At 38.4% G+C, this 27,753-nt stretch overlaps 1 protein-coding gene and 1 long non-coding RNA gene across 11 annotated transcripts in view; one reads left to right on the forward strand and one right to left on the reverse strand.

The window, feature by feature from the left end:
• The window catches only part of CNTN4 (contactin 4), a 950,427-nt gene that overhangs the window by 364,329 nt on the left and 558,345 nt on the right, over window positions 1-27,753 (reverse strand). The gene's annotated exons all lie outside the window — the stretch shown is intronic.
• The window catches only part of LOC309607159, an 89,556-nt gene continuing 68,174 nt past the window's right edge, over window positions 6,372-27,753 (forward strand). The window contains exon 1 of one of the 2 annotated variants that reach the window (XR_014232287.1): window positions 6,372-24,411. This is a non-coding gene — a long non-coding RNA (uncharacterized lncRNA). The remainder of the gene's footprint in view (window positions 24,412-27,753) is intronic. The other variant, XR_014232288.1, reaches the window with a different exon arrangement.

The following is a 27,753-nucleotide window of genomic DNA, read 5'->3' on the forward strand; positions in this document are numbered from 1 at the left end:
GATTTTTTTTTTGACACATTTTAATTCAGAAATTTTGTATAAGGATATTTCCCTTTCTTGACAGAGTCATCACAGGATTAAATAAAATGGTGTTTGTATGTATCAGTGTGTGTGTATGACAAAAAAATATTTACTAGAGAGTATTAAGAAAGATACCTTCTCAGGATATGCGGTTGCAGGATGTTTTAATCAAAGACATAAACAGCAATAGACCTCAGTGAGATAAATTTAATCTCTAATTTTCTGTCATATTAAGAAAGAGGCAAAGGGAAAAATAGAAGATATCTAAGTGCTCAAAACGTGGATGGTTCCCTTCCTCCTGCCCCAATCCTCAAGGCTCTGATATTTACATTTTTAAAAAAAATGAGCTACATCAAGCAGAAAGCAGGCTGGCAAGAAAAGGGAAATTACTGGAACTGTGTGCAGGGAGGGCAGAGGTAGTGGAGGGAAAGCACTGGGCATTGTGGGTTTTCTTAGCTTTTCCAAGAGGGGAACATCAAACTCTCTTCGAAGCAAAGCTGCTTCTTGCCAACTTTTCTTCCTGCTATTTGCAGAAATATTTAATCAAGGGATTGCATCTTCAAATATTTGTGAATAAGCAGACAGAATTGCCAGTTGCCTAGCGATAAACTTAATACTTCTCTTGGGTCCAAGTGTGCCACTTAACTTTAATCTAAGCATCTGAGATGTAATTTATGCCACACATGATTTTCACTACGTGAAAATCAACTGGATCGCATTCTGCTGTTCAACAATAACACGGGTGCAGAATGTTGGCACTCATCACCCCTGGATACTCTGCAAAGAAGTAAGAACAAACATCATCCTCTCTAGCTGGAAGGTATCCACTTGTCTAATATGCTGACACACATGGTGTGCTAAGGAAGGTCATAAATATGTTTGTGATGGCAAACAGCTCGGGTATTAGCTCGCTTAGAAACAGGAAAAAAAAAAGCTCTAATAATTGTTTATTTAAACTTGCAGTACCAAGAAAATACATTCTAACCCTCTTGTTAGTGAGACAATTTGTTAATCAAAATACCTATGTTTAAACTTATCCATATGTGCTACTGTCGTTGATAGTTATGCTAATTAGTGTATTCCCTGGAGACAATGGCTTTAGGTAAACAGCCTGATGAAACACTATCTTGGAAGAGATATCTTGGAAGACCCTGCAGTTAATAGCTTCTATTACTTTCCAGTGAGTTCCTCATTCTCAGTACCCTAGAGCAGAGAACTCCTACCTTGATTTCACCCAGCTTGGAAATGAGATCATGTGATCCTCAAGCCAGTTGTTGACCTAACAGCCCTTGGGCTATCATTGCACAGTGGGAGGAAAACTGAATCATTTTCTTTTTCTTCTTCTCCTCTGCCCCCACCTTTGTGTCCTCCTCCTCCTCCTCTACCACTACCACCACTACCACTTCTTCCATCATAAGCACCACCACAATCATCATAGGTTATAAATAAAATTACGTTTCTGCCTCTTTGTTACTAGACCATTGTAAAAAGTGTTGGGTAGTTTTTCAACAAACTTTGAGGACACGCTATGGGTGATATGATTTAAAATAAAGCCACGGAGGCACAGAAGGAATCAGCTTTGAGACGTTCTTGAGGAATGCCTTAAAGAAATGGTCACACATTCTCCCAAAGAGCCGAAACTGAGATAATACTATAAGTCAGGATAACTGCCAATAGAGACAAGTTATGCATATGAATACCTGGCACACATAAAAAAATAAACAATGATTTTGAATGCAAGACCCACATCCAAGATAACAAGGGTAAAGGTGATTATTTGTGATACAGCTGATTCTCACGTGGTCTCCCCTATATGGTATTCTCTAGGGCAGAGGTTGACAAACATTTTCTGTAAAGGATCAGACTGTAAATATTTTAAGTTTTGAGAGCAAGGGTCTCTGCTACAACTTTGCAGCTAGAGTGTGAAAGCACTCAGAGGCAAAACATAAAGGAATGAATGTAACTGTATTCTAATAAAATTTTATTGAGGGACACTGAAATTTGAATTTTGTAAATGTTTCAAATATAATGAGATATTAGTATTATTTTTCATTTTTTTCAGGCACTTACAAAATTGTAAAGCTATCCTCAGCCCGTGGTTTGTACAAAAACAGGCAACTGTTAAGATTTGCCCCTTTGGCCATAATCTGCTGACCCCTGCCCTTGGGTGAGGAGCACAGGTATTTATTACTTAATGATGGGTAATACCTTTTCCTTGGTGAATGAAGAGGATATTGTTAAGGATGCTTAAAAACAAAAGGACCTCTCATGCACTGAACACTGACTATTCACCTAAATTGTGATGTTGGCAGTATTACCCCACTTGTGGATTAGAAAATAAAGCTTGGAGAGTTGAAAACCTACCCAAGACCACATAGTTAGCATAGGGGTTCGTGTCTGGACTATCCCAAAGATCATGTATTCCACTATGTTAATTGGCTTCTCTGAGAAATAATGAATTGAACATACTTGGGGCATTTCCCCAGACTACTTTGTCTCTTGGTGAGCATATTCATTTGAGGAGGACACATGTAACCAAAAGTAGAGCAATTTTGTTTCTTATTACCCATCCCAGAGAATGTAATTTAACTAAAACGGTAGTTGTAGCAAAATATTCACAAGCTGTAGGACACACACTACCTGCTGACAGAATAGCAACTTTATTTGGAAAACCTACTGCTCTGATAGCTCACCAAAGAAATTGGAGATTGTAAAGAAAAAAAAAAGGGAAATTATTAGCTAGTATGAACGTCACAGGCTGTTATGACTACTTTTCTAAGTGTTCAGGTTTTCCATGAGCAACAGAAATACAAAGTAGTGAGAAGACATATAATCTTAGTTCAGTGGCAACACACACACACACACGTGCACACACACACAGAGACACTTCACAGGGCATGCCTGACTTTTCATAAAGAATACACATGAAATAGTGAACTGATAAGAACTTTCCTGTATATTCTGGAAGAAGGGAAGGAGGTGTGGGTTGCTCAGTGTCTCTATAGAAACCGATGACTTTTCATAGCAGTGTATACAAGAGAGTAGGAGAAGGGAACTGGAGCCAGGGCATTGCATTAAAAACGCAGACTTCTTATATCAGCCTCTCCACCGCTAATCCCAGAGTGGATTTCAGAGAGTTCACTTCATCCTGACCTGCTGAATCACCATCCTCCCACAGATTTAATTCTCTCTAGTATTGCCCCTCCCTCTGCCTCATTTTTCCCTCTCAGAAATGGTTCCAAATACCTCTAACCTGATCCCATTAAATAAGGGATAGAGCAGGGTTTCTCAACATCAGTACTCCTGACATTTAGGGTTGGATAGTTCTTTGTTGTATGGGTATTGCTCTGTGCATTGGGGGTTGCTGAGGAGCAGCAGACATGGTCAAATATCTCCTGAAGAAGGGGGAGGAGACACCTCTTCCCCCATTCCCCACCCTTCTCTCTCTCTCTCCTAAAAGAAGTAGTAAAGAGCTTGTGAAAAGAGGGGGTCTCTAGCAAGATGCAGACAGATGCGCTGGGGCAACAGTCATAAACAAGATGAAAGATGAGATCCCTTTGCACTGGGGAGGGGATGCAGTTCTGTGGGAGTAGAGCGTCTGTGGCAAGTCAGCGCTCCCCCTACCAGGTTACTCCGTGATGTGCCTAGGGAGGTGCTATCCAAGGTACTGATGTTACAACTTTAGCTGAGATTCTTTTTCTAGAGGCCAAAGGGTTGAGAGCTGCCACATTGCAAGGAACCATTTGGGCTTTGACGGAGACTGTCAGTGGCAATTTTAGCAGACCAGCATTTAGATATCCTTCCCCATTTCCTGCGTTCAACTTCAGAGGCTGGATTGGCTCCAGTAAGAATGGAAATGTAATTTTCTCACCAAACTGGCAAAGATTGGATGGAGCTTCATAGCCAGAAATAAGTTGCTTTAAAGCAAATAAAGAAATGAAGTCTTACACACTACTGTTACTTGTTTATGTCTGCAAGTTGCAGAACTCTCTGTTGTGTTAAACTTCCAGTCTCAATTGTGGATGATTTAGTATAGAGTCCTCAGGCGTGAAGAGGTTCAGATGAGCCTCTCCAAAAGGTTCCAATTTGGCATGTGAACTACTCTCAGTTTAAGGAAATAAAGACCTGGCCGACTCAAGGAAAAATTTTATCTCTCCCTTGACTATTTAAGGGAATTTAGATAGGGGGCCTGGCCCAGAAAGAGAACAAGTACCAGAGATAACTTTTTATCTGAATGACCTACCTGTATGGCAGGACAAACATCTGCTCTGCTTACTGTCCTGTGAATTACCCTCCTCCTCTTTTAAGGCCCCGATCCCCAGCCTTAGCTCAGAATGGCATATAAGCTTCAAATGCCCAACTTGCCCTCCTGTCCTATATTCTTACGGGACCGTATATACATAATTAAATTTGTTTTTCTCCTGTTACCCTGTTTATCATTAATTTGATTATTAGACCTAGCAAAAATGTTTCCTTCCCTATAGGTGCTATACTGAAACTCAATAAAGATTATATCTCCTCATCTTGGCTCTGCTCTTTGTTTAATGGTTCCCAGACTGCCAACTTTTACAATGTTCTCAACGCCTAACTCTCAATAGTGCCTGGGCCACAGAAATGCTTAGATCACTGGCCTGGAGTCAAATAATGGCTCCAGGCATACCCAGTGAGGGTTACAAAGACCCACAGGGGGAATAAGGTTGGATAAATACTTCACTAGGTAAATGTGTGTTTTCTGAAAGTCTTGCAGCTGGTAACTGGATGGGACTATTCATGCCTCTAACCTTGCTGAAGAGTTAACTTTGCTAGATGGTTCCTCATTATCAGGTTGCCTGCACTCATCTGCTATTTTAATAAATGCAGGCTCAAGTTAAGCATCTTGCTCAAAAACAGAAATCGTATACCACTCCAGCAAATAACCCTGTCCTCCCACCAACAGCAGGGAGCTGTGTGCATATGATATATTTCTCTTTGTGTATATACCCACATTGGCAATTATTTTAATTCTATGTATTCAGGATGATAAAACCCAGCTTGGGTAATCAGTAATTGGCTGGTGTTGAGCCTGGCATGACTCATACCTTTCACAACAAATGATTCCTTTGATTCTTGGGTGGAAGGCGGTGCCTGTGGCCCTTTTAATTTGGCTGCACTGCAAACTGTGCTGGGAAAAAACCCAATGTGATCCAAAGGAAAATACTAAGGAAATAGCTATTTCTCTCTCAATAGGTAGAAATAAGCAGATTATTTTTTAAAAGGCACTGTTCAAAGCACAACTGCAATAAGTAAATTTACAATCCCTTCAAAAATCTGTATACCATATATTCATATTTCAATAAGATATCAAATTAGTTACAGGTTTTAACTTCATTTTTGGTGTCTCTATTCCCATCCAGATATAAATACAAACTTTTCTGTTCAATTAAGAGCAAACATGTCAGTATATGTAAATAAGTAAAGATTCCAAGGTCTGGGAACCATGTGACCTGAATTCTATCCTTACCGTGATGTGAACTTACTGCCAACTCTAAGCTAGCCTCTGTCCCGCCTCTCCATCTGCAGAATGAATGGCTGACTAAATAGCTGCTAAGGTTTCCTCCTACTCTAACATTGGATAGTTGCATCTCTCTAATGATGCAAACAATCCTACCAAAAAGCCACACTTTTAACTCCCATTCAATTGTAAAATAATTGCCCATTCAAGGACTAAGAGAATGAAATCAAAAGCAGAGATACATGTTTACAATTGTCCATCAGAAATTGCAAATTCAAATGTTTACAAGGTGACAGGCTTGCATATAAATGTGTGAAGCCAACCATAAGCCAGTAGTGGGAACTTTGGGGAACCAAGGAGCACATTCCCTGTCTATAAAAGGCAACTTGTCAGCTCCAGTCTACTGCGGCCATACAGGAATGCAAGTCACCATACCATCAAGAGAAGTCAGAAATCCAGACTTTTCTGTTAGATCTCCTGATATTTAAAAGACTGAAACTCCCGGTGGACAAACTCTAGTAGGCTAAAGGGAAATCACAGTTCCTTATTAAAAGCCCATTCTCTTCCCAGATAAGGTCACACCTACCTCGGCTTCAATTAACACCTCTAGGCTAAGGACTCCCAAATCTCTAAGATCTCTAGCTTGACTCTCGTTCTTAAACCTCAGGCTATATATTTAATAACCTCCCAGGCAACTCCACTTGGATGCCATGAAATCTAAATCGCACCAATTTGCATACGGTTAGTTTTTTCTCACAGCATTTAAGAACTCAGTTGTGGGCACAGTTAACCTGGGCCAAAAAGAGGAAGTTCAAAGGCAGTAAATTTGGATTGATGTAAGGGTTAACCCTTACATATTGCTAGCTTCCCCTACAGCACTCACCTGCTGTTTCAATAAATGTTCAATAACAGGAATCACATACCTTTCCAGAGCAAGTATCTTTGTCCTCCTACCAATAGCTGGGGAACTAGTTTACTGTATAGGATGTACTTCTCTTTATAGGTACTCCTATTTGAAATTATTTTAATTCCATGCACTTTGGGATTAAAATACAGCTTCGGTAGTCAGGAACTGGCTGGTGTATTTTCTCCAAACAAAAATCAGGTTAGTCTGTGGTTTGGGTTTTCTCCTGGCCAGAATCACAGGGTGTAATACTGCTAACTGAGGTTGGAAATTGGAATAGAAACACAATTGTGAAGCGTTCACTGATGTAAACCAAAACCACCACCATCTACTCTTTAATTCTTTTACAATACAATTTAAATAACAAGGGGTTCAAACAGAGGGAAAACAAGGCTTTAATCTAGCAAAGAAAACATAGATAAGTCTCATATTTTAACAAAATAAACAAGCCCACAAAAAGCAGTTAGGTTTTCTCCTTTAAATCACTACAATGGGGACTTCCCTGGTGGTCCAGTGGTTAAGACTCTTTGGGCTCCCAATTCAGGGGCCCTGGGTTCAATCCCTGGTCAAGGAACTAGATTCCCGCACGCTGCAACTAAGAGCTCGCACGCCACAACTAAAAGATCCCACACGCGGCAACTAAGACCCAGCGCAGCCAAAAATATAAATTTTTTTTTAAAAAACCATTATGATGATCTATGAAGCTTACTTCTTGGATTCTAAACCTTAAAACTGTTTCTAAAATTATCAAAACAGTGACATTTTTGGAAGGACACTTCTATTTTTACATCTTGTCTTAGAGTAAGACCAAATGCTACTAAATTTATGGGGTAGTGCTACCTCTTGATGTGAAATAAAACTAGATGAAAGGGCTTCCCTGGTGGCGCAGTGGTTGAGAGTCTGCCTGCCGGTGCGGGGGACGCGGGTTCGAGCCCTGGTCTGGGAGGATCCCACATGCCGTGGACCGACTGGGCCCGTGAGCCGCAGCTGCTGAGCCTGCGCGTCTGGAGCCTGTGCTCCGCAGCAAGAGGGGCCGCGATGGTGAGAGGCCCGCGCACCGCGATGAGGAGTGGCCCCCGCTTGCCGCGGCTGGAGAAGGCCCTCGCACAGAGGTTAAGACCCAACACAGCCATAAATAAAATAAATAAATAAATAAAAAAGAATCACATCCTCCCTCGGATAACTTTAAAACAAAAACAAAAACAAAACTAGATGAAAACATGCAATGGGGGAAGAATTATACTATTTCCATTGGTTTCTTCAGAGGTTTATATGCATTCTTGTATTTTAAGATTATTTTTAACATTTTTTTTGGCATAAGTTAAAGGGAATGGAAAGGGGTTAGGTCACCTAAAGTATTCACTCTCTCACTACTTCTCAAAATGTGATGCTGAAGTTACCTCTCTTTCAATGTCTTTTCTTCAGTTCTGCAGTAAGTTACTGAGCATTTTTATCCCCATTACTTGACCTGACAAAGACGATTCACAGTGTAGACATTTTTAGGTTAAGGACCAGATGGTAGATAATGTACATACAAGGAAGAAATGGAAGATTAATATCACAGATGTTTATGTATATTAAAATAACCAAAGCTAATTGCTATGTAAAGAGCTAATCGCTAAATGAATGTAGCTTCCATTTCACAAGAATGTATGGCTAATCTTTCTTTTCCACAAGTTCTGACAAGTACAAATTATCATACTGATGGTTGAACAAGGCAATGGCCTGGCTAATAACACTCCTAAAGGTATTTCTCCTCTGCCCGTCCCAATTCATCTTGCCTGAGTATTTCTGATCCTTGTTTTATCATTTTAATCTGTACAATGATACGTTCATACAGATAACAAGAAAATCATATGGATATGACTTTTTGTTAAATTATTTTATTTATGACCATTAAAAAGAAAAAAATTGTAAGCAATTTAAAAAATAATTTAGGGGAAACAGTATTCAAAATTGAAGAGAAAACTTTTTTCCCAAAACAAAATTAGCTGATTACCATTGTTTGGATAAATCTAGGTTTAATTTTGTCTGACTTGTTCAGGGTCCATTCTTCATCCCATGATTTATACTGAGATGTCTGAACTCTGCATTACATGTTAAATACATGGGACAGACATCAGACTCTACTTCAGGTCACGCTGGGAAGGAAATAGGAAAAACGGGTACTTGTTGTCCAAAGCTTATTTTAAACCCACTTATACAACTTTCTACAATTTCTCCTTTTTTGCCTTTGGCTACAAAATCCATTGTTTTCATATTCCCTAGCTGTCCAGCATTCTTAGTTGCAATGCTTTGGTTAGGCTGATCTATTCTGCTCCCTGCCTTCTCTCTCCTTTGTCCTCAATGGGATTCACTCATCTTCCTCTCCCCTTGAAGCCTTGCTAAATGATTGACTTTCAAATCCCTAAATCACACAGAGTGTTAATGGATGTTAATGGCTTCCCCAAGTATTTAAATTTTAAATGGAAACTCTTATAGGTACACTAGAAACCAAAAGAATAAATATTTAATAGTGTGAATTGTAGGAAAAGTAAAGACATTTTAGAGCCAGCATTCTCCATTAGTCCTCATCAAATGAAAGTCTACCTTTTAGGTAGATCCTATAAATGATACGTAAACCTGAGTTTTTTCAGAGTTTGGATAGAGCAATGGTTGCAGAGTTTAAGGCAGCCTCAGGGATCCATGCCCAGAGACTCTGTTTTAGTAGGTTTATGGGAGAGCCCAGAAATCTGTGTTTAAGGGAACAACACAAGAGATTCTACAGCAAGTGGTCCTGAGAGTACACTATAAAATACCTGCCACCTGAAGGCTACTGGAACATTCATAGTCAAGGATGAGAAGGGCAACACCTACAGCTGCCACTTAGTTGCATCTCTCAGTTACCTTTGCTCAGATATCAAAAGGGTTCAAAAGAATCATTATTTTACTGGGTTCCTCTAAGGAATAAACAAGTTAATAATATATCATTGTTGGCCATCATCACTATCAACGTCATCATTAACATCAATAATAATGAAAAAACACTTGAAGTGTGTTCATATGCGCTATGCTCTGGTCTAAGTGTTTGCATGTATTGACTCATTTAATCTTCAACATGTGGATATATATTCAGAGGGACTAACTGAACTATGTTCAAGCATCAGCATAAAACTATATTCCTATGATTTAAAAATTAATATCAGGAAAATCACATCATCAACAAAACTCTTAAAAGTTGCTGGCTGGGACTGTGTGTGTGTGTGTGTGTGTGTGTGTGTGTGTGTGTGTACACAAGAGAGATATGTGCATTTGTTCAGGGTCTATCAATCTTGTCTTGACTGTTTTTTCAAGTCAGCAGCCTTATCTTTACTTTTATTCCACTCAATCTCTTCTTGTCATCTTCCCTTTCTGTTTGAAAATAACTATACCCAAGTCTGCAAAGCATCATCTTTCTTTTCCACTTCTTGTTGTAAAGAGTTTGTGACATTCTGAGAGATGGACGTGCTATCACAATAATGGTGGATTGTTTTGACTTATAGGGAATCTAAGGAGAAAAAAATATCTCCACACAGGAAAGTGACAAGACAGACCTCAGTCGCTCTGAAAGGTGGGGTCAATGACTGGTACAGTCTGTCCAATCTCTCCTTTGGTTTCACAGAATGCCGTACACACACCTGGATGCTGGCAGCAGAAGGAAAACCACCTTATGAAGGATAAGAGCAAAATTTGTTGTTGCTAAAGCCCTAGAATGAAACTAGGAAGACTGGGTACTTTTGCTTAATTAAGATTAACAATGGCTGAAAGGCAGGTCCTTGGAAATGGACCCATGATATAATATGGCACAGGGTGCAACTTTAGAGATTTGATATCCCTCCCTCACCTTTCAATCTAGATCTTCTATTACCCAATTCCAGGTATTCAAACAGAGCTACTCCCCATTTTCTATACACACTTCATGCATTTCACCTTGGTGTTTTTACTCACCCACATACAATTAATTCCCTTTGCCTGCTTCCAGCCTAGTGCGTGTCTAGATTCTAACTACTCATTAAAGTAGGCGTTGTAAGCTAAATGCACACAGACTGGCTTGGAGAGAATCCATCAGTTTGTTAAATTGAATTACAATGTACTTGTGAATTTTGGAGCTGAGAAACAATCATTTTCCTCAGATGATGAAAGAGATCTCTGACTTCCTCACCAAAAAAGTTAAGAAACACTGCAACCTAGAACCGAGATCATGGGTCACTTTTTCCATAAAGATGTCCTTGATTTCTTCAGCCTGCAGGTCAAGGTCAATGGTTAGAATTTCCTTGAGGGCAAAATCAGTACCTTTATCGGCCTGAGTCCTCTAAGAGATCATAAATGTTTCATGGTCAAGGAGTGCATTTTATTTATTCTAGAATCTCAGTATCTGTAGACAGTAGGGACTCATGTTGCTTAACTTGTACTTTATATTTCTGTATCATTTATCAGTAGCTTTACACCTAGTGGAGGAAGAGCTTTACACCTATGTGTGAATGGATGAAAATTCATATCGAAAGAACAAACACAAAAACATTAAATAAACATCTAAGAAATATTCCATTTGCCTAATATTTTAAGTTTGCTGTGATACTTTCAAAGGCGAATTTACTGGTTCTCTTGGTATCCAGAATATATTTTTCTTGTCCTTTTCCAAAATATAAGGCATTTTTCAATAACAACATTGTACATATTTTTGACCATTCTAGTAATTCAACAATAATTTAGGATGAAGCAAATTGGTGGCAACAGGAATGAAAATGGTAAATCCATTTAAATGAGTTTATACGATCACCTGCCATAGATTCTGAGTGATTCACGCAAAGAAAAAACTTACACACACACACATGCGCACACACACATATATACAGAATACATACATATGTACACATACATAGGTGTGTGTGTGTAATTAATGTTCACCACACGTCAGAGAAGGTACAACCACATATTAAGATATTAAGGATGGGGTTTTTTGGAAAGACACAGCTTGAGAAAGGAAGGCTGCTGAGGAACATCTACTTGTTTCTGGACCCCTAGTCATAGGAAGTTTGAGATCTCTCTACTCTCCTCCTCCCCACCTTCTCAGTCAGCCCACACGTTTACCCATCACTCCCAGACTCTGCTGCCATGGCAGGTAATTGCAGAGCCCACATGTCCTTGCACAGCTGGTGGGACCACATGTACCCCAAAGGGACATGGCTGGGGCATAACAAAAAGCATTTAGAAATTCTACGTAATTACTCAGTAGGCTAATCTCTGTCTGAACTTGTAGGTTATAACTTACATACCACACTTTTGGCAATTTCTAGCATCCTGACCCATGGTATGACTAGAACTGTTATCTGACATTGTTATTAAGCTATACATTTATGTCTTGCTTCCCTAAGCCAGATTATAAAATCTGAGTGAAGGGCCATATCATGTACTTTTCCCTATTACCTTGAATACTTAATACAAGGCTCTAGAAAGATTAGGGTCTAAAAAACCTTTAAAACTGTAGTTTTATTTTCTAAAACTGTTCTCTGTACATTTTATAGTTTAGCCATATGATATCATATCCTATTTCCTTCATAACATATAATTTCAAATATCTCTGTTTTCCTTGTTACAAAAGCAATATTACCACTGTAGAAACTGTGGAAAACAAAAACATATGCAAAAGAAGATGGAAGGTCTTTGTAAACCTACCACCCAAAGGTAATCAATGATAGCAAATTAGCATATTGCTATTATTTCCTTTTTCCCCCAGGGTATATTTTCACTCTTATAAAACTGGTGTCCAACTTTCCATTCAGATTTTCATTATATTATATACATATTGCATTCCAAGCACCTTTCCATGTCATTAAATATTATTTAAAAACATTTTTTAGCGGATGCATAGCTCTTCACTATAGAAATTCTGTAATTTAATATGAACCTTCATTTGTTTGTTTAGGCTGTTAATTTGTTAATTATGCTGTGATAAAGAATTCTGAACATAAAGAATTACTCACACCTCTCATCATTAAATAGATTCCTAGAAGAGGAAACATTGAGGCTTCTGATGTGTACTGCCAAATGGCTTTCCAGGAAGTGTCTACACCTTTGCAGTCCTGCTAGGAGCAGAGAGAATGCCTGTCTTACTGGATCCTTGTCAGGACTGAGGACCACCATGTTTTCCAATCTTTGACAATGTGATAACATCATGTTTATCAATATTTATGCACCTGATCTTTGCTCATCTTCTGACCTCTTCCCAATATGCCCTTTCCCTAGTTCTCCACTTATCCAAAACTACCTTCAAGGCAGATTTCAAATAATCTCTGCATTTTTAAAGCCTTGTCCATGTTGGCAGATTTGCTTTCTCTGTGTTCTCATAGAGGTGTGTTTCTATCTCTTTTACAGCATGTATTACCATCTGGCTTATATGATATTTAATTGTATGACTTTCTCCTCCACCGTATTATAAATCTTTGAAGGCAAGGATTAGATTTTACTTATCTATTTCTTGCTCCGAGAACCTAATACCACAGTATCACTGGGAGTTCTCTGGCCGTCCAATGGTTACAACTCAGCACTTTCACTGCCAGGGCCCCGGCTTCAATCCCTGGTCAGGGAACTAAGATCCAGCAAGCCACATGGCTCGGCCCCCCACAAAAATACAGCATCACCGAGAATAACGGACACTTAATACTTTCAAAAAATGTCAAATATCTTGCAGTTTCTTGAAAAAATATTTAATAGATTATTCATTAAAAATTACTTAGTGTCTACTCTGTCAACTACTATTAAACAAATGACAAATAAATGATAAGCAAAGTTAGAAATGACCTCTGCTCTTGAAGAGACTTCATTTTTTTTGGGTGAGGCAGACAAATAATCAACCAAATAAACTGAAATTTTAATAAGGTTGACTGGTGCCAAGGAAAGGTATATAATTTAGCTGTGGAAGGTTTCTCTCAGAAAATGATACTAGAAATAAAATCGGAGAGTGTGGGAGGGGAAAGAATGGGAAGAGGGAACCAAAATCTAACACACCTCTCTCCTAATCTGCTCACTGGATCCTTCCTTCCTCTAACCAGGTGACCTGTTCAGAGTGACCTCAGTATCATCCCCCCACCACACACAAAAATTGGCAAATCCATTCTAACAAGTATCCAAGGACCCTTACAGAATAGCTTCACTATGCCTATTGCTTTTAGGATCGAATTTTACCTATAATCATCACACTTCCTTGCCCCTCAGAGACTACATATAATGCACCAAATGACCAAAGTGCATTTGTTCACCGTCCTTCATCAACTGAGAAAAAAATGCTTCTTACTTCTTTGTCTGTTCAACAGGCTGAGTCTCTGTCCTATTCAGTATGAGCTGCCACACGGACACAAAACAAATCAATATGCTCTACTCTCAGCCAGGGATTCAAGGTATTCCAATAATTAAGCAACAACGTGTGTGCAGAAAAGGCAATATCCTCAACGATTAGTGCTAAATTTAATTAATTACCTCTAAAATAAAATGACACATAAACTTTGTAATTAAGAATAATTCTTAATTAAGGAACATTTGACAGATAGGCAGGAAGGAGGAAAGGGATGGAAAACGGCTGATTAAGATGGGGAATTAAGCACCTCATTGAAGATATTAGCAAGCCCTGTTGTGTGTTTATTTAATTTTCAGGGCATTCAATGAACTGAAATTTAAAACAGATATGGAGGGCATTTCAATAAAACACATGTGCCCTTTTGCTGTTTAATGTAAAACTGTACCTTTGCAGCTAAAATGACAGCTGCACTTTTACTCCCTTGATCACCCAACTAAGGAAAGGGAACCAGCTGGTTGGGGAGCTACCATATCTGTTGACTTTCTAAGGCATGAGAAAACCCATATAGCCCTAAAGACTTAATGTGGGCCTGCCTTATTAGATATGTACTTCTTTTCCTATTATTGGCATTGGATGAAGTTTCTTAGCCACCTCATGTATCTGACATTTGGAGGAGCTGAGTTGTATATTGAGCTATTCCATTACATGCTGATAAACCAACCATGCAAAAATGGCCTGGGGAATCTTGGATAACAGAAGATACAGCATAGCAAGATACAGTATAGCAAAAAACCATAAAGGTTATCTGCAAATATGGCCTCTCTGTGCTAGGACTGTTTCTTGTGGTTACTTCAAATATAACCCCCAATCCCCACCCCCGTTACAGCCACCATTTCCACTACCATAGAGCAGGGATCAAACGGACATATAAAAAAAGACAACTAAGGGGGAAAAAAGTGACATAAATCATCTTGGTTTGGTTTTTTGAGCATCTATTGAGATAAAGTTGCACAATCTGTAAAATTTCCATTGTAGAGAGAAGTTATAATCAATATTCTTAAGGTCAAGGTAAGCATAAATGTGACCAAGGATAGATAAGAATACATACATATATATGTATAATATAAATATATATACATATATATATACATATACATATATATCCAGGGTTGAATAATAATTTCTTCACAAATTCATGGAATTCTAGACTTTGAAGTGCTAAAAAATCTATAGAGTAATTTAAAAGATTAATTAAAAATAATCATTTCTTTTCTCCAAATTATACTAAGATATAGTTATTAGAGTAAGAATAATAGTAAGTATAATAAGATCATCATCATCATGCTATAGAACGGGCTACTAAGAGAACAAGTACCCTTATTTTTTTCCACTTTAAATCATTAATAGAAAAACCATAATCTTTTAGAAAATATCTCTGGTAAGCTTTTTTGGAGAAAAACACATTGCTCTGCATTTCCTAGGTTATTACATACTAAAGAGATTTGGTGACAGCTAACATTCAGGTTCTCTGCTGACAGACTCACCAACTACTTTACATTCCCATAATGTAAAACACACATTGGTGTGCTTATTGAAAATTCTACAGTTTCTCAATTTTTTGATTTGCACATAATAAGATGCATTGTAGAAAATCTGTTATTTTTTTTCTAACATTCACTCCTTTTTGTTCCAAGTTTACGAATCAGCTATTTTAAAAGTTCACTTTGATTTCTCATTGACTAGAATGTTTGCCTCCTGCCACCACCATCTGCTGGGAATTTGAAGTCAACTGTTTAAAATGCTTAAGACAAAAAACTCACAACGAACCATGCTGTTTGATGATGTTCAACCTATCTTCATAAAGATTGTATTACTTCCCAGTCATCCAAAAGAGCTCTTGTTAAGATTAAACCAGTTGTAAGTATATATATATGCTTATATATATAAGTTTACATGTATATAATTATACATAATTATATATATGATTATTTTCATGAAATTGATGCTAAACGTGTGGGATATTATGACTTACTTTTCATGAACAATTTCTTCTCAGTCGAGAAGGTATTTGAACCTCTCAGTTGAACCTGGTGTGTTAATTTCTGAAAAGTTATCACTTGTTACTGGATTTAAGTTGTTTGATGTGAAGGGTATGCCTCAGATAGACACTTAGTCTAAAAACCCAGAATTCTGCAGACTGAAAAGTTTATGTGCAAATGACTGAAAAGTCTATTTTGATTCCCCTGATCCACACAAACATCTTCCAATTAAGGACAAACACCATATACCATTTAAGAATGTTGTCCAATTAGGGTCTTCTCTGAAAGATCAGCTGTCTCATCATTTCCTCTCCACTATTTTTTTTTGTTTTTTGTCTGCATTGGGTCTTTGTTGCTGCGTGCTGGCTTTCTCCAGTTGCGGCGAGCAGGGGTTGCTCTTCGTTGCGGTGCGCGGGCTTCTCATTGCGGTGGCTTCTCTTGTTGTGGAGCACGGACTCTAGGTGCATGGGCTTCAGTAGTTGCAGCACACGGGCTCAGTAGTTGCGGCACGTGGGCTCAGTAGTTGCGGCACGTGGGCTCAGTAGTTGTAGCTTGTGTGCTCTAGAGTACAGGCTCAGTAGATGTGGCTCACGGGCTTAGTTGCTCCGCGGCATGTGGGATCTTCCCGGACCAGGGATCAAACCAGTGTCCCCTGAATTGGCAGGTGGATTCTTAACCACTGCGTCACCAGGGAAGTCTCTCTCCACTGTTTTTCTAATGTGTCTGTTTAAATATGTTTCTCAAGACTCCAGAGAGGTTGAAAATTGTGTAAAGATCATCAGGAAGGTTTCCGTACCAAAACGTTTTCTTCTAAACACTGTAACCTTTGAAAACACATTATCAAAACCCCTTTGTACATTCAGTTTCCTTTCCCTGGAATTCCTAATTTCTGCCTGGCCAAATCTTGCTCATCCATTCCTCAAAGTCGATCTCAAATGAGATTGCTCCACGAAGCCATCCCTATGCCCCCAAATGGTATGAGTTAACCTTCGGTTTTATTGCCTGGGTGCCTGTTGCTCAGGTTCCAAACATAAGTAAGATACTACCATCACTTTGGAGGGAAGCATAAAGATGGGCTAATAACATAGCAACAATTTATTCAGGAAATCATAGTCCAGTGTATTATATAAGAAGGAGTCTCTAGGGTTAAACCTTGTGACTTTAAATCTTGGGTATTTTATGTGAGTAACATGCAGCTAGTTACCAAGTTGTGTAACCTCTCTAAGACTCAAGTTTTTTATCGGTAAAAAGAAGATAATAAAAGACTGAGATAATGGATATGCTTAGGAGAAAGTGCCTCGTTCAAAGAAAGCATTCAAGACATGTTAACAAGTAGGAAGAGCAGTGGGAGTTAGTACTGTAGTTATCAGTACTGTTCTCATGACCCAGGTCCTCTGCTAGGTGCTTTCATGCCTGTAACTCTGAGTAATTCCTCAGAATGACCACTTTACCTATTCGTTCAATGTGCATTTACTCAGCAGGGACCATGCACCACACATTGTTCTAGGATCTGGACACCTCAGAGTCCACAGTCTTTCCTGACCTCATGGAAAGGTGGGAAAACAGACCATAAGGTAAACATAAATAAATGAGGTAATGAAAGATAGTGCTAAGCACTATGATAGAAGGAAAATAGGGGAATTGAGTACTTTTGGGCCAGCTGTTGGGAAGGGGTTATTTTAGGAAGTCAGAGAAGGCCTTTCCGAGAAAGTGACATTTAGGTCAGACCTGATTTGTGAGAAGGAGTCAGGCATGTGAAAGCCTGGAAAAAGAATTCGAGGAAGAGAAAAGAGCAAGGACAAAGGTCTTGAAGTCTGAAAAGGCCTGGCACATTTTGGGAAGGTGGCTAGGAGACTGAGTTAGAGAGAGGATAAGGAGATAAGGTAAAGAGAGGTGGGCAGGGCCAGAGCAGGCAGGACCCTTTTTAAAACATGGCATGAGGAATTTGGACTTGTGACACTAGTTTTTGTTTAAAAGGCCACTTTTTTCTATTACGAGGTATATGCAACAAATGGGATAAGTACTTAAATTATCTACTGCTTTGCAACAAACTACTCCAAAACTGAGTGGTGAAAGCAGTAACGATTTATTATTTCTCACCATTCTTTCATCTGAGCTCACTTATGTGGCTATGTTCAGCTGGAGTATAGCTGCGCTGGAAGGTCTGAGATGGTTTCACTCAATGTCGGGCAGCTGGTGTTGGCAGTTGGCTGGGTCACCTCAGTTCTCTTCCACATGGCCTCTCATCATCCAGCAGGCTAAAGTGGCCTTCTTTTCGGTGGTCACAAAAGAATGTTTCAAGAGGATGAAAGTAGAAGCTGCAAGGCCTCTTAGAGCCCAACCTCGGAAGAGTCACTTCAGCTTCATTCTACTGGCCAAAGTAGGTCAGAGAGTAACCAAAGTCCAGCCCACATTAATGTCCACCTCTTGATAAGATGAGCAGCAAAGTCACATTGCAAAGGAATGAGTACACTTGGATGACAAGAATTCATGATCATAGGTTGCAATTTATCTCAACAATAGTGGCCTAGTGGGTCCAGGTAAGGAATAATGGTGGCTTAGACCTGGGTGTGATGTTGCAGCAAACATAGAAATAGTGTACACAGCTACCTGATAGGGCTCTTTTGTATGCCTATTTTACTGTCTCTGGAATGAAGCTTGTACAGGTTAAACAACTTCCCAATGTTACTAGTTATTGAAGCCAGGTATTTAAACCCAGGTACTCTGACCACGGAGTGTGCATTCTCAATTAAAATATTCAACCATTTCCCACTATACTGACAGGAGAGAAAAACAAACAAAATCTTTGAAAAGAAGACCTACACATGGCCAAAAGGTACCTGAAACAATGCTCAATATCACTAATTATTAGAAAAATGCAAATCAAAACTACCATGAGGTAACACCTCACAACAGTCATAGTGGCCGTCATTAAAAGTCTACAAATAATAAATGCTGCAGAGGGCATGAAGAAAAAGGAACCCTCTGAACTGTTGGTGGGAATGTAAATTGGTGCAGCCACTGTGGAGAACAGTATGGATCCTTAAGAAACTAAAAATAGAGTTACCATGTAATCCTGCAATCCCACTCCTGGGCATATAACCAGAGAAAACTCTAATTTGAAAAGATACATGCAACCCAATGTTTACAGCAGCACTATTTACAATAGTCAAGACATGGAAGCAACCTAAGTGTCCACTGACAGATAAATGGATAAAGAAGATGTGGTATATATATATATATATATATATATATATATATATATATATATATACACATACATACATACATACACAGTGGAATATTACTCAGCCATAAAAACGAATGAAATAATGCTATTTGCAGCAACATAGATAGACCAAGAGATTATCATATTAAGTGAAGTAAGTCAGACAGAGAAAGACAAATATCATATGATATCACTTACATGTGGAATCTAAAAAAAATGATGCAAATGAACTTATTCACAAAACAGAAATAGACTCACAGGAATAGAAAACAAACTTATGGTTACCAAAGGGGAAGGGCGAGGGGGACAAGAGATAAATTAGGAGTTTGGGATTAACAGATACACACTACTATATATAAAATGGATAAACAACAAGGACCTACTGTATAGCACAGGGAACTATACTCAATATCTTGTAATAATCTGTAATGGAAAAGAATCTGAAAAAGAATATGTATATATACACATGCATATATACATATACATATACAAGGACTTACTATACAGCACAGGGAACTACATTAAATATCTTGTAATAATCTATAATGGAAAAGAATTTGAAAAAGAACATATATATATATACACACACACATACATACATAAATACAGTATATATATACTGAATATTCAGTATATGAATATACTATATATATACTGAATATACATATATATATATATATATATATACACACAGTCACTTTGCAGTACACCTGAAACACAACATTGTAAATTAACTATACTTCAAAAAAAAATGGTTAAAAAAATCTGTGAAAGATAATATGGTATTTACCATAATAGAGGTATAAAGGTACTATGGAAAGTAGTTAAGTCTGTATTCCCATTGTACTTTGCATATCTATTATTGCAGTTATAAAACTGCATTGTAGTTACCTATTTGCATGTTCTTTAGGCCACGAGAATTAAAGCTCCCCTAGGGCAAGGACCAGATCTTAATCATGTGTGTAACCCCAGGGCCTAAAACAGTGGCTGGATAGTTCATAGCAGACTTCTTAGAACTAGTACTAAATTTGTTAATTAATTAATTAATTAATTTTTAAACATATCTTTTAAGTTCTCAATTTTTTTAAAAAAAATTATTTATGGCTGCGTTGAGTCTTCATTGCTGTGTGTGGGCTTTCTCTAGTTGCGGGGAGCAGGGGCTACCCTTTGTTGCGGTGCGTGGGCTTCTCATTGTGGTGGCTCCTCTTGTTGCGGAGCACGGGCTCTAAGCACGCGGGCTTAAGTAGTTGTGGCACGTGGGCTCAGTAGTTGTGGCGCACGGGCTTAGTTGCTCCGCAGCATGTGGGATCTTCCTGGACCAGGGCTCAAACCCATGTCCCCTGCATTGGCAGGCGGATTCTTAACCACCGTGCCACCAGGGAAATCCTTGTTAATTAATTTAAATATTAACAAAGCTAAGTAAGGGTGTTTTCTCCCTTGAGCAGTGGAAAGTTACATATTTTAAAATTTTCATTCCTAGTGGAAAAAATTGCCTCAAGGAATATTTTTAGAGAAGAAATGGTAACACAGATAAAAATAAATCAGCAATGACTTTGGGAAAAATCAGTAATGATCATAAAAGGGTCACTTACTGCACTATGATCTAGAAAGAAAAATGGTTGCTCCCTGAAACTTAGTTTTGTTTTTTTTTTTAATATACATTGTCTTAATACCAGTTCAAAAATCAGGTCTTACTTATAATGACCCATTTGTAGAATAATAAACAATGGCTCTGAAGACTTAAGCAATTCTACAAAAACAAGACTCTGAACGTAAATTAAAACCCCAAGGACACGAAACCAGTTATTCTAATACCAAAAATAGCTAGGAGAAATCTAAAAAGGAAGAGTATTAATTGGCCTGGATAACAAGATGAATCATCATTCCTCTTCTAGGAAAAGTCATGAGATAAAGCCCCGTGAATTTATTCTGTAGTTAGCTATGATGTGTTACCAGTGCACGGTAGAGCGGTCTGACCTTTAGGAGGGCCAGTTATCTTCACCTGCTCATAATTACAGGTTACACTATAACTTCAAAGTATACGTATATAAATGAATAATATCCTTCATGAGGGAGATAAAATCTTTGAAGAATCAAAGCAGTGCCACTACTGACCTTCCTGAAAAGGCCAATGACAGCATCCATCCTACTGATGCCACATGCCATCTGTGTAAGAACAGGACAACATTACAACGTTAGGATGTGGACAGAAATACGTCCTCCATACCCCATCTTTATTCCTCACATGCCTAGTATCCAGCTAGAGAAGAATGTGGTAAATTATTCAGTTCTGCCCCACTGGGATTGATTGAGAGGGTAGCTTAAGTCTCTACCACCATACCTACTCTCCCATTCCCTCCTGAGAGGCCCAGGAGTGGTCACCAAATCAGGCTGAGGCTCTGATCACCAGGATTTCTCCCACCAGAAACAAAAACTGAGACTTTCAAATTTTTTCACCCAGGTTCTCCCAGGTGACCAGGAAACAAAAATTACAAACTTGCATAAAAGAGGTTCAAGCTTGCTGCAGACATGCCAAGCTCCATTTCTCAAGGTCAATCTCCAGAGATACTGATTCTGAGTTTCTCTTTGTAGCTTTATTGCTAGATATGATCATGTTGAAAATTCAAAGAGGGTTGTGTATAATTCTATTCCCTGTTCTGATTTAGTCTATTATGAGTCTGAAAATGAATTTAAGGTTTTAAAACACATCAACAGAAAAGATACTCTGTTCCTTAAACTACTAAAGCTCATGAAGACATCTTGAAAAAATCGACTCACACAGCTTCAAAGACCTGAGTACCATGCTAATAAAAAAAGTAGAACTTGCACAAAGCTGGGTTAAGAACAGGCAATTCACAAGAATGATGCAAGACCATCTGAGTTAATATTTGCACTAACAAATGAGATTCTCTTTTGAAATCTAAAGGCCTGCAAGAAGGATGTCCTACATCACCAGCCTCTTGAGGAATTGTGGATAAACACAAAATAATTATATCCCAAGAGATGAAATACAGCTAGTTGTCCCCCTGAGAGAGCCCTTGTTTTGATGTTAGAGCAAAGAATGGGCGTTATTGGTATTTCAAAGGAAAACCTCCCCAGAAGCAGGCCACAATAAAAACTGACATACAGATTAAAAAGACAATTAAATATTAATGAAGCCAAACCCGCTTGCAAATCAAATGCTGATGAAAAGAGACATCTTTCTTCCAGAGAAACTTGGTTTCACTCATCACATCCTATTACTTTAAAACAACAAATCTATTTGTGTTATTGCATACTATAAGCATCACGTTTTGGATAACATGGACTTGACCTCTGCAAAGCAAGCTGGTTACTAAATAATGTGTAACAGTGTTATTTGTGCCATTCCAGGAAAACCCGGAGAATATCTTGGAGGAGAATTTAAACGTAAAATGACAAAAGTTTTTCTCTGATAAGTTTAGCTGGGTTCACTTTGGGTCCCAGACACTACTGAGGGTGTGGTCCTGATTATCTAACCCTGGATAATAGGAGGCTACATGTTTATAGGTAACTGCAATATTTTCTAAGATAAATTTGACATTAATCTTGATATTAAAAGTCTTTTATTATAAACAAAACTTCCCCAACGTACTTATCATAAATCTCAATGCTAATTCACAGATGACATAGACTTAAGAAGGAAAAAACATGGGTGGTGATCTCAGCGCCTTAAGAAAATGCCCAATTACAAATAAAAGTCTTTTCTACACAGAAATTTAAATATATTTCTGGATAAAAACAAACACACAAACAAAAACATGATTGGTTTAGAAATCACAGAATTTTACCTCCAGAAGTTTGCTTAGAACACATATGGATATTTATTGTACCCAAGACTTTGTTGTTCCCTTTTTTTATTAAATGAAAGTTTTATTGAGATATATAGTCCACATACCATACAGTTCACCTGTTTAAAGTCTAAAATTCAATGTTTTTTGTATAGTCACAGAATTGTGCAACTATCACCACAATCAATTTTAGAATATTTTCATCGTTCCCCCAAAAAGCCCATTAGCAGTCATTCCCCTTTCTCCTCTACAACCCATCCTCTCCACCCTGCATCCTGCCCTAGGGAAAAACTGATCTATTTTCTATCTCTGTAGAGTTGCCTATTCTGGACATTTCATACAAATGAAATCATACAATCTGTCGTCTTTGTGACAGGATTCTTTTACTTAGCATGATGCTTTCAAGGTTCATCCACGTCATACCAGGTTTCAGTACTTTATTCCTTTTTACTCCTGAATGATATTGTACAGATTTACCACATTTTACTCGTCCACTCATCAGCTGATGGACATTTGCGGTGTTTCCTACCTTTCTTTCTATAGTTCTTTCTTCTCTTATTTCTCTTTGTAACCATTTTAGTCTCTTCATGGACAAACTCTTCTTCCAGTCTTTTAAATTCTGCCTTGCAGGCTTGTTGTATACCCTCTGCAAGTCTTTGGTGTTTTCTTTCTCTTTGCGATGGCATTTACTCTGCATGCTTCAAGGAAACCTACATGTTGATAAGCCTCAAATCACAACCTATAAAGACTTCCCTTCTGTACTTCAGACCCATATAGATTCCTACCCACTTACTATCTTTCCCTCCTACTTATTATCTTTTCCAATATCTAATAATTTAGTCAGGTATCACCCAGGAGATATTCTAGACTCTACCTTCTTTTTTCCTCACTTTTCACATTCAGTGGGTCCACAAGTCATGTATATTTTACTCCTGCTATTTCTTGAATCCATCCCTATTCCATGTCATTAATTACTTGTTAGTTCATCATTTATCCCTAATTCTACAGCCCTAACCTCTTAAACTCCAGTTTTTCGGACTCTAACACTTTTCAGATTCTTTAATAACTCACCATCATTGAAAAAAATAAACTGCAAGCTCCTCAGCGAGGTACAAAGTCCTCCCTGGTCTCATCTCTGTTTATTCCTCTAACTTACCTCACATGCCTCTTCACAGGTGGCCTCTCATCCGGTCACATCAGACTGCTTTCCCTTTATGCCACTGGACAGTTTATTCCCTCTGCCTGGAATGTCCTTTCCTCTTCTTCTGTTGCCTAATTTCATATTGTTCGGTGAGGCAGAGACTAGTTAGCTGCTTAACAAACCTTCTTCTCTTTCTTCCTGGACCCAGAGCTAGACCACACCTGTCGTGCAGTCAGGCATGGCCACGTGGCTGAACTTCACCACTGGCCCATGGGTCCTTTCAGACCTGGATTATAAAAGCCTCCTGTACAATGTTCCTCTCTCTCTTTTTCTCTCCTCTTGTCAAGTGACTGGATGTTGATGTCCGATGACACCTTGAAAGTCCCATTTGAAGACGAGCCTGGGTCCCTGAATGACTACATGAGCCACAGCTGTTCCAGCCACTCTCCTCCACCGAATCTTTACGTGAGTAAGAACTAAATTTCTCATCTACAAAGCCTCAGATTTCAGGGATAATCCAACTCTTCAACAAGCTCAAAAAGGCTTTTTCATTTCTATCTCCACATGCCTCCTTTTGTGCATCACACTACCTGCCAAACTGTAACGTACCTGCAATCTACAAGTTTACCTCCTTCCCCACCTGGCCTGTGCACGCCACCAAGTCATGGGCTGGGGCTTTGACCCAACATCATCCATAGTATCCGGGGTGTATATATACCCCTTATATTTGATAAGTATTTGCGGAATGAGTTAAAGTTCCCCTCACACATCTTTCCCCATGTCTGTTCTGCAGGAATGTTAGCAGGAATTTTTAACAAAAAGTAGGGGGGAAAGGAGAATTTCTGAGTTTCTCCAAATTTGGGAAATGCTATGTTAAACAAAACGAAATGTTTCTCATAGGCCTTCTTAAAACTTCTGTATACTAATGAGCATCATCAAAATGATGTAGTTTGTTCCCAAAATTATTTGATCACAGGCTTTTTTTCTCACGGAACATCTTGAGAGGCGCGCGATCCACAGAGCACATTTTGGAAAACAGCTGACCTTGACTAATAATATAAATACTGCAAAATCTTGCCTAGAAACTCTGAAATGTTTTATTTCAGTCCTAGATGCATAAATCACATAGTCAATTTGAATATTCAGGGGCTGAAGAGTTTCTGGAGCATTCACGCCAGAGTCTCTCTTCATTTGGGGTCGCCTAGCTTTCGGAGATGTTTCTGCCCTGAGTACACGTTACGAACAAGAACTAGGATGTGAGGCTAAGTTAAATCTTGCCTCTTTACTTCCTTTGTTTTCTGAGTCTGGCTAAGAATGGGCTGGAAGGACTGTAGCTATTGGCTCAGTCACAGAGAAACAGTTTGGGAGTCAGTATGACGAAGTGGAAACTTATTTTGCTGGCCCTGTACCTCAGTGCTCTCAACTGTAACAATCAAAACATGTAAAGAGTCTGGAAGAGTGCTTGGTCAACAAATGTTCTTTACTGTAGTTATTAACGGGAAGAACGCTGGTGGGAGTCTCCTTGTGGTGACCTTAGACAAGTCCACTTACCACTATGGGCTTCAGAGTGTCTTTCAAAAGCCAAGAGTGGGATTAAATTTGCCCCGGACTCCTAGTCTCGCTTTGACTTACTGGGCTTCAGTCCTGTTTAACTTCAGTCTCATATCTGTCATTCTGCCCTTGAGCAAATCATGTTCTTGTGTCTTTCCCTTTTGAAGATGTTAAGAGGAAGCAATCAAGTCTAGATTATTATCACTGGTGTAGACAGAGTCAAGGATAATCCCCCAAAGAAGAAAATTCAATGTCATTTTAATTTGACCTTGCAATTTCCAGTGACTTTGGGGACTTAAATTCACCTTCCTAATTTGCTAGATACTATAATTTTAATTGCCTGGTGTACCCCTATTGATGACAGGGTTAAAACAGGCCTGAAGCAGACCAAATACAGAACCTCTCTCATAGACAATATAGCCTTGGATTCTTAAAAGCAGCGTGCTAGTTTGCCAGAAGCAAACGTATTCAAAGTAAAATGTCCTGGCTATCTCAGTTGAACACATGCTGTTTATTTTACATAGTTTGCTGCTTTATTTCCACACACATGAAATACTTGTTTGATGTAATAGTATAGCTGAATCCAACACCCCCAACATTAGTACATCTTTCTTAAATAAGCCCTGGTAGACTGAGAGTTTTCTTTCTTCTAAAAAATGTTTCGAGTATACTCCTGTAGTTTTGTTATCATTTTTAAACCATCTCTTAGCACTTAGAAAACCAGTAAGTGCTGTGCCTTTACAGTTTTCAGGATGTTGGATGCTTTCAGCTGAACTGAGGTCACTCCTCAGATTGATTGTTCACTACCAGAGTAGCTTGGGAAGAAATGTAAATTTCTCTGGCCAGGAGGAAATAGAGATTGGACAAAGCCCAGTGACATTGCATCAAATTGTCATGCTATTTTAAAGCCAATAAAAGACAAACACAAACAGGATTTTATGTACAAAGTATAGGTGAGAAAATGAAGCTGTTCAAACAATCCTTGAGGAGGTTTCTAGCTCTATATATCTGAGCAAAAGCAACATTTTGAGAAATTCACATGTTGCTAGGTTTAATATGTCTCTCAAAAAGATTATGTACATTGAGGATGACTTCAAAGCATTATTCTATCAAAATAAAACAATCAAATAAATACTTGGGCATGTCAAATGTATACCAGATATTATGAAAAGTCTTAAAGTATGAAAAAGAAAGAATAAGATGTGTCCTTGGTCTCAGACTGACCATCTTATACTTAGGAAGCCAAGACAAACGAGTGCAAAGGTAAATAATAACAACTAAGGAACAGCTTGAACATTAAGTTAAAAGATATTACAATTCACTAATGATTGTGGGCGTTAAGAGAAACTTCATGGCAGACGAGGGTGATGCCTGCAAGATACTATTAAGATACTACAGATTTACTCTCTGTTCCTTTTTCTAAGAAGGTTCTTACGGAATTTTATTGTGCAATAAAGAGTACGAACTATGTGTCATTCTACTAAAGACATTCTCTCTAGAACCACTGTACTTAAAACCAAATACAATTCATGAGACCTGAAATATTTGCTCTGTGTATGTATATGTGTGTGTGTGTGTCCACAGAAGTTAAAAAAAAATTACCAAGCAGCTATTTAAAATCATGGATATGGAATTTTCAGCTGATCCTCTTTTGGGTTCAAATCTTAGAAACCTGAACATGCTCTACTGGAGAAAGTATGGGTTTTGTTATATAAAAGGCTTGACATTAAGAGTAAGTTACCTAGCCTGGGCAAGTCATTCCACCTTTCTTATTGTCAGTTCCCTTAGATAAATAAGTATAACAACATTAACTTCTCAGATTAAATGAAATAATGAAAATGTCTATAAGAAGAAAAGGATGGTACAAATGCTTATGATTCTGAGGACTTAAGGAAATGGGAAGGACGATAACTGTCAAATATGAACTGAGGTAACAAAATAACAATACAAGACAGCTAGATGGAACGGACTTTATTCTTGTGAACTTCAGTAAGTTGTTTCACTTCTCTGAGCTTACTTTTCCTCCTCCGTAAAATGGGAGTATCAGTGGTACCTCCCTTCATAATCACTTGATTTAACCACAGTATTAAATGAGATAATGTAGATTACGTACCACAGTATCTGGCCCCTAGTATATGATTACTATGTCATAGCTATTTACTATTATTACTCCTCCAATCATTTCTGTGGCGAGTCATTCTCATGGATTCAGTTATATCTGATGAACTCGATTCAATTGCCAAGAAAATTTGGAAC

Source organism: Balaenoptera borealis (genome assembly GCF_965194805.1).
Source record: "Balaenoptera borealis genome assembly, chromosome: 12".
Lineage (NCBI taxonomy): Eukaryota > Metazoa > Chordata > Mammalia > Artiodactyla > Balaenopteridae > Balaenoptera > Balaenoptera borealis.